Source organism: Hibiscus syriacus, unplaced genomic scaffold, assembly GCF_006381635.1.
Source record: "Hibiscus syriacus cultivar Baekdansim isolate YM2019G1 unplaced genomic scaffold, ASM638163v2 tig00003721_pilon, whole genome shotgun sequence".
Classification (NCBI taxonomy): Eukaryota; Viridiplantae; Streptophyta; class Magnoliopsida; order Malvales; family Malvaceae; genus Hibiscus; species Hibiscus syriacus.
In genome coordinates, this window is record NW_024061981.1 from 2074236 (window position 1) to 2082250 (window position 8015).

General features: G+C 33.6%; 1 pseudogene; it reads right to left on the reverse strand.

Annotated features, from left to right (window-relative positions):
- Window positions 1-3880: 3880 nt before the first annotated feature.
- LOC120181959 lies at window positions 3881-7582 on the reverse strand (annotated as a pseudogene).
- Between the last annotated feature and the right edge of the window lie 433 nt (window positions 7583-8015).

An 8015-nucleotide genomic window follows, 5' to 3' on the forward strand; every position in this document is an offset into this window, starting at 1 on the left:
TGATTCTCTCTTGATTCTAGTTGCTTGATGTTTCTTGTTGTTGATCAATGGCTTCTAAGCTTGTTTAAATACACATTCAAATGATTCTGAACGTTGGGGATGATTAGTGAAGTCAATATAGTCGTTTAAGTGTGAAAACAATTAATAAAACCAGTTGGGAGCGTCAGTGCATCGATGCATACCCTAGGTGCATTGGTGCATCAGTGTAAAATTCAAATATTTTGACTGTTGGACTCTCAGTGCATCGGTGCACTAAGAGTACATCGATGCATGGAATGCATTCGATGTTTTGAAATAGCCTGAGTGCATCGATGCATCAAATGCACTAAGTGCATCGATGCATGGTATATGCATCGATGCATAAAATGCATTCAATGTTCAATTAATTCCATGGTGCATCGATGCATGGATTGGTGCATCGGTGCATCACTTTGAAAATTTGATTTTAGGCTTGATTTTGGTTCAAAATACTTTGTGAAAATTGTTTCAAAAATAGTTTAAGTATAAAACACAATTTTACACATATTAGTAAGGTTTGAAATGATCTTGAAAGACTTGGAGTAATAATTTGATATTCGATTAATTGAATCGAATATACTTTAGAAAATCATTTGTAAAATTTTAAAATTCATTTTAAACTTAGTTTTTTATATCGAAATATCAAAATATTTTCAACATGTTTATTAGTTTTAATTAAATTTGTATTTTTTTTATTTTTGCATATTTAGATTACTTTATCTTGTAGATTTAGTCCTTACATTTAGATTTCTTTTAATTTAGTCCATTCTTAGGTAATTTCCTTTTTTAATTGGTTTTTATATTTTTTTTGCATGTTGGTATTTTTACATATGTATGAGTATGTGAATGAATATTAATATACAAATTACATGACATCATTTTTGCATAATATGTATGATACCCTCACAAGCATCACTCGACTCAATTCAAATAATTGGATTAAGGGTAATACCGTTTATTTTACGATTGTCGTGAAGTGACTGTCTTAACGTATAAGAATATTACTTTTGACTTTTTTTAAAATGGAATCGTATCCCGTCAAGTGGAAACCTAAAATTTGGGAACGAAAGAAAAAGAAATGTCTGCTTTTTTAAATTCCTCGAGTAAAGATCGTTAGAACTTATAAAATGTCTAATATCGACGTTTTTAAATAATTGAATATTCTTCTTCTTTCTAAAAGATTGATCATTTTTAATTTAATTTATCTTCTTTATTTTATTTTATTTCATGCATTTGAACGTTACAATGGAACTGTAATATTTAGTTATTTCGATTGGAGTAGGTATTGACTGTCTTAAGGTAGGAGAGATTAATTCTTCTCGATGGGAAATAATCAAATATTACTATGTTTCGTTCTAAAATTCAAAGAATAATATTTGAAGGGATCTTAAACTAAATAAAAATTCGAACTTGCAGATTTCATTGCAAAGTCAATTAATTGAACGACTAGGTATTGATTTAAGGTGTTGTGGGGTGTTAATTCTTCCCTACGCGTAACCGACTCCCAAACTCAATTTTTTGGTACGCCGACCGTAAAATTGTTGTTTTAATTAAAATTAATATTTTTATTAAAATGACAAATATATTTTTGAGTGCCCAATCACACCCTAATCAAAAATTGGTGGTGACTCCTCGAACTACTAATATTTTATTTTATTTTCAAAAGGGAATACCAAAACTTTTCAAAGAGAGATATTTTTTAAATCACAGATCTTTAACTAAAACTTAAAAACCAAATGTGTTTTGTGTTTTTTTAGAAAAAAATCGTTTTGACACTTTCCACACAGCATGAACACTATCATGAACCAAAACCAAACGTGAATCCTTCGAAGAAAAAATGAGGTAATCAGAGTTCTTCCACTGAATTAAATGTTTTAATTGATAATAGTTACTTGTCGATTGCTCAAAGGAAAGGAGTAAGAAAATGCACAAATTATCTCATTGATAGACTTATTGCACATGGAAAGCTAATGTCTTATTTTACGAATTTTACAGCCAGTGTAGATAGCATTACAGTCCTAGAAACAATGGAAGAAGCACTAAAAGATCCTAAATTAAAAAAGGCAGTAAAAGAGGAATTGAGGGCACTGGAAAACAACAACACTTGGATTATAGTTGATCTTCCAAAAGACAAGAAACTAGTCGGATGTAAATGTGTATTCACAATGAAATACAAAGCTGATGGTTGTGTTGAATGATACAAAGCAAGATTGGTGGTAAAAGGATTTACTCAGTCCTTTGGAGTTAATTATCAAGAAACATTTGCTTTTGTAGCAAAACTAAATACTATGAGAGTGTTGTTGTCATTGGCGGTCAATGAGAACTAAGTGCTTCATTAGTTGGATATCAAAAATATATTTCTAAACGGAAACTTGGAAGAGGAAGTATACATGTGAATTCCACTAGGTGTGAAGAATAATACAGGAAAAATGTGTAGATCACTAAAGTCCTTGTATGGATTTAAACAATCTCCAAGAGCCTGATTCGACAGATTTACAAAGGTGATTGTTTAGGATGGTTACAAGCAATGTCAATCATATCATACTTTATTTTTCAAGATATGTTCGAACAACAAAAAGGCAATTTTGATTGTGTATATGGATGATATCATTATAACAAGTGATGACTCTATGAAGATAGAGAGATTAAAAGGGCTATTGGCGAGAGAATTTGAAACCAAAGACTTAGGCACTCTACAATATTTCTTAGGCATGGAGGTTGCAATGTCGAAAGAGGGAATAGTGATTAATCAAAGGAATACATTCTTGATCTACTATCTAAAACTGGAATGAAGGGATGCAAGCCGGCAGAAACTCCCATGGAAATAAATCTTAAACTAAGAAGAGAAGAATTGGGAAGTCCCGTGAACAAAGAACATTATCAAAGGCTAGTAGGTAAACTAATTTATTTATCACTTACTAGACTTAATATTACATTTCTTGTCAATATAGTGAGGCAATATATTAATGATCCAAAAGAATAACATTTAGAAGTTGTGGACATAATTCTCAAATACTTGAAAATGACACCAGGATGTGGGTTGATTTTCAGGAAAAGTGACAATAGATCTTTAAGAATTTTTTTCAAATTAAAGCTGGGGCAAACGAATAGGAGATTTACAAGTGGTTATTGTTCATTTGTTTGGGAAAATTTGATTAATTGGAGAAGTAAGAAACATGTTGTTGTGTCTGAGAGTAGTGCAGAAGCAGAATTTAAAGCAATGGCACTGGGAATTGGCGAAGGAATTTGATTACAGAGACTGTTAACAGAGATGGGGCTATGTGACAACAAGTACTTTGAACTTCAAAGTGGCAGTTAATCTGCGATAAATATTGCAAAGAATCCACTTCATCATGATCGGACGAAGCATGTCGAAATTGACAAACATTTCATCTCTGAAAAGGAAAATGGTGGATCAATAAAGCTCAACTATGTTTCGACGAAGAATCACTTGGCCGATATTCTCACCAAGGCACTTCCAAGAATTACCTATGATGAGATTACATCCAAGTTGGATCTTTTCAACATTTATTCCCAACTTGAGGGGGACGTGTAGGATATTCCCAACTTGAGGGGGAGTGTAGGATATGCAGTACATGTATAATTGTATACTAGTTAGAAGTCTAACACAATACTAACTCTTAAAATGTTAGATAGATAGGATAACTACTAAGTAGTTTATTTCTATTAGAAAACTTAATCCTAAATAGTTGTATATATTAAGATGTACTCCTATCTATAAACGATTGAGAATTATTATCTTCATCTCTTTGCCGATTACCTTTATCAACAGAATTCATGGACCAAATATGTGCCTTTGTTACGATAAATTAGCGAAAAGAGAACAATATTTATGCAGAGATAAAAAGTAGTTGATTCTATATGATTCTTTATGCAGACAGCAATCTCTCTATAGTCTAATACATAAGCTGATTTCTGCTACAGTGGGGTAGTAACAAGGGGAAATGGAATAAAACAAATACATTAGCAAATTATGAAGCTGTAAACTGAAGACTATCCACCAAAGATTCCCTTTCAAAACCTTGAGAAAAGAGGCTACTCAGGCTTAACGTGGGGTAACACATTATGAGGTGAAGATGGTCTTACAGGGCACTCTTGTGGCAAATTACTTTACACAATGTACAAAATAGATTGCTCTTGGTGTTGAACATGGAACTGAACTGTCAATGTTCACGCTTAACATGCGCTTTCAGTATTCTGGGAAGAGGCGGCGATGCAGGACATCTACCTGTTCTGCTTGTCCTTGGGGAAGGATCTGTTGTTGGTACATTGAAGACATGCTAGAACCTTCACCGTCCACAGAAAAATGGTGTGTCACTTCATCATTCTGTGTTCTATCGTAGAATTTCATTGCCTTCAGAATATAATTATCATCATGGAGCTCAAATGGAGTGCTGCAAAATAGAACACCATGAGATGAAAAGGAATAGGTAAGCGAAGAATCAAAAGATGGTTTTAGCACTTGTTAATAGGTTGCTATCAACTCTAGAAGTTACCCCTATGCTCAAGATTAGGTCCTCTGTCTGTCTTTGGCATTCCATGGTTTATCATAAAAAATGAGACAACATACCTTTCCTACACTAAGTTATGATTACAGCTCAAAAATCTTACCTATTAAAGTCAAAATGTACCAGCTGCATATCTTCTGATATTTCTACCTCAACAGTTGCATGAGGGCGTGTCTACAATATCAAGATGACAAGAGAAGCGAATTAAGACATCTCAGAATTTATGGAAGATTTCAAATTACCATAAAAACACAATTTGTATATTGAGCATGCTGATGCTCCATAATAGCATATTAGCCACACTTGAGAAAATGAGAGATGTGAGAAGATAACAAACCTGCACCAAGATAAAAGGTAAAGCCACACCCCCGCTGGAAGCATTCCCTGAGCTGTATAGTTGCTCATTTCGTTGAATCAAATTTTGAAGACCAACAAACTGAGAAGCAAAACAAGTACATGATCAAATGCTGCCAAACAAAGGGGATAAGTGGAACTTACTCAAACAGCTCTCTGCCTACATGCAGCAACTTGATGAATAGCAAAACATAAATCTCTGAACCTAATTGAATGCAGAGAGCAATTTTAAGAACATGTGAAATTTGAAATGTGTGCCATTCTTACTTGTTCCTCCAATTCATGCAAATAGGCAACCTTTTTATCAATCCTGTTTCTCAGTCCAAGCCGTTCGGTCTGTTTTCACATTTGAAGAGCTCATTAAGCTCAAAATTAGATCCTTGAAAATATGGCAAATCAAATCCACTTAACATAAAAAGAAACAAAAATGAAACTGTATTGCCACCTTTAATTCTTCGATATCACCAACGCTAGTACGTGGAAGTCCCTTCCACTGTATTTCTTTTTTGTCCTTGGATATTATGTCCATTGCCATTAGAACATTCAGGGCATCATAAACCCTTCGACGAATGTTTTTCTCATCATATTGCTGCTGTTAGATTAAAAGAAAAAAGAGTCGGTACCATTAATTCCACTCTCTTAGGGTAAAAGATGAAAGCATGCACATCAAGGAATACAATATTGGCCTGAAATAAGAATTGCAAACCTGATCTGGTGATGCTACACCATTGCCAGGATCAGCAAACTCAGCTACAAGTTCATCTGCTACCTGGAATCACTTTCACTCTCAGATAAAGAGACATAAACCATTGATAGGTAAAAGATAGAGCAACCCATGAATGTTGCCAAGTCAGGAGAGAAGCAGCGAAACTTGCAACTTTTTTAAGCATACAAAGTAGTAATTCTTCAAACCAATGAAAGCAGTACCATTCTGCTAGATAGTTTGAAAGGGTAAAAGAATTATGCATCCTAATGGAACTTGGTTGAAGCTTAAAAATGAAAAAAAAAAACTACTTAATCAAGAGATATGATTGTCACCATATATCAGTAACCAATTAGAGTAGAACACTGTGTTGAGGAGAAGGGAATCACAATGGTATCTATTTGTCAGGTCTACTCTTCATTGATATATCATATATGCGTTAAGAGCATTCTACAGGGTGATTTTGGGATGACGGAGAAAAAGTTCAATATCTTAATAACATAATCTTGCAATGAAGAGTTAAGGCATGCAAACCCTGACCCACAAAAAGGGTCAGAAACAACTGGTTTGGATCATGATTACCCAACAATCTAATTACGTAGTCCCTTAATGCAGTATCAAAAAAAAAATATATTTACCTTTGCATATGTCATATAACACAATGAATTAAGAGCAATTCAGGTCACTTTGCCAGAATAGATAGATAATATAAACACAGAAATATGCACTAATGCAAACCGTTAAGAAAAACAAACATGAAGGAAAGAATGACTTTCTGAAACCACCTGACCTCATTGTACGTGGTTCTTCCCTTTCTTTCCACTTTTTCACAAACTGGATGAAACCAAAGACAATTCAACCGAGATATCAGTTAGCTTAGCCACAACTGCTAACAGTTCCAAAGTGTCCATGGCAAAAAAAAAGGCACGTGTAGTACATTTTTCACAGGAAAGAATATCTGATTGGGATTTCAATGCAATCGAACATTAACCACGAATCACACACTTCGAAAGGTAACAGAAATAGAAAAAGGGAAAAAAAAAACCTTTCATGCTAAATTGGCGGAGTCCTCTGCCACTCTTATCCCCTCCAACTGCACGTTGTCCTCTCTTCTTCTTTTTACTACTGCAAACGAAATTGGCAATAAATTAAATTCACGGAATACCCTATAGCAATATAATAGCATAGTATGGCCAGGCAATATCGGCATATTTTGTTAGTAGTCCAAGGTAAAGCGCCACGGACAAGCTAAATGCCAGTATCTACCTAATAATCAAAACATTCACCAATTCAAACATTCTTTGCTATTTAGCCAACAAACAATGTTGAATTATAACATAATGTGCAAAAATTTACCAATTCAAGCATAAACAAATACAAATGTATATCGTGAAGGAAAAATTCAACATATTACTTCCAATATATTGTAGATCCTTTCTTCAAAAACCCACAATTGAATCAAGCATTAAACAGAATTATCATAAATTCAAGCTAAAAGGGTATTCCGAAAAGGAAGAAGCACTCACCCAACAGCACCTTGAGATCCAGCATCATCCCCATGAATATCTAGATGGTTCAATCTTAAGAAAGTATTGTCACTAGCTGGTGTTGCCATAGCTTGCTCGCTCCGGCTGGAGGGAGAGCCAACACTGCCACTGGTCGAAACGGATTGACCCGAAACGGTGGTGCCCCACGACCTAGAAGCTCCTCCCCTAGTTGGGTTTTTCTCCCCATTTTCATGGTGGTTATGATTTTGAATATGGTTACTACCACTTACCATACCTAAACAAACCAAACCCCAAAAATCAAAATTAAGAATTTAGTGAAAATTTGAGGGTTTTTAGGGAAAAACCCAGAAGATATCTGACCTTAATGAAAAACGGGTATTGGACATTAAGAGAAATTCAAAGAGTACAATAAGTAATAGTAGCTTCCAAACTATATCCGAATCTATTATTGTAATAAAACAACAGAAAATTGAAACTTTGAAAGTGAGGAAAGATGGGATTTTTATTATGGAAAATGGAGCCGAAGGGGGTTTCACCTGAAGAGCTTTGAATTGAGGTTGTGGAAAAAGAGGGAAATTTATTTTGCGTAAAGTATATAAGAGGTCACTAAACTATTATAAATATATTAATTTGGTCAATAAACCTTTATAATTTATAAAACAATCATTATATTTTATTAAATTATTATAAAATAATCGTTAAATTTTATGAAATGTTTATATTTTATAGAATTATAGTGATTATTTTGTAATTTATTAATAAATTATATATAAATAGAATTTTAAAAAGTTAAGATTATTTCGTTTGTTTCAACAATTTTTAGGGTTCTTAAACCACGTCCTTACTTCACGAAGTCGTTGTATTTAGTTAAATTTTTTCTTGATTAACGTAAGGTAAGCATTT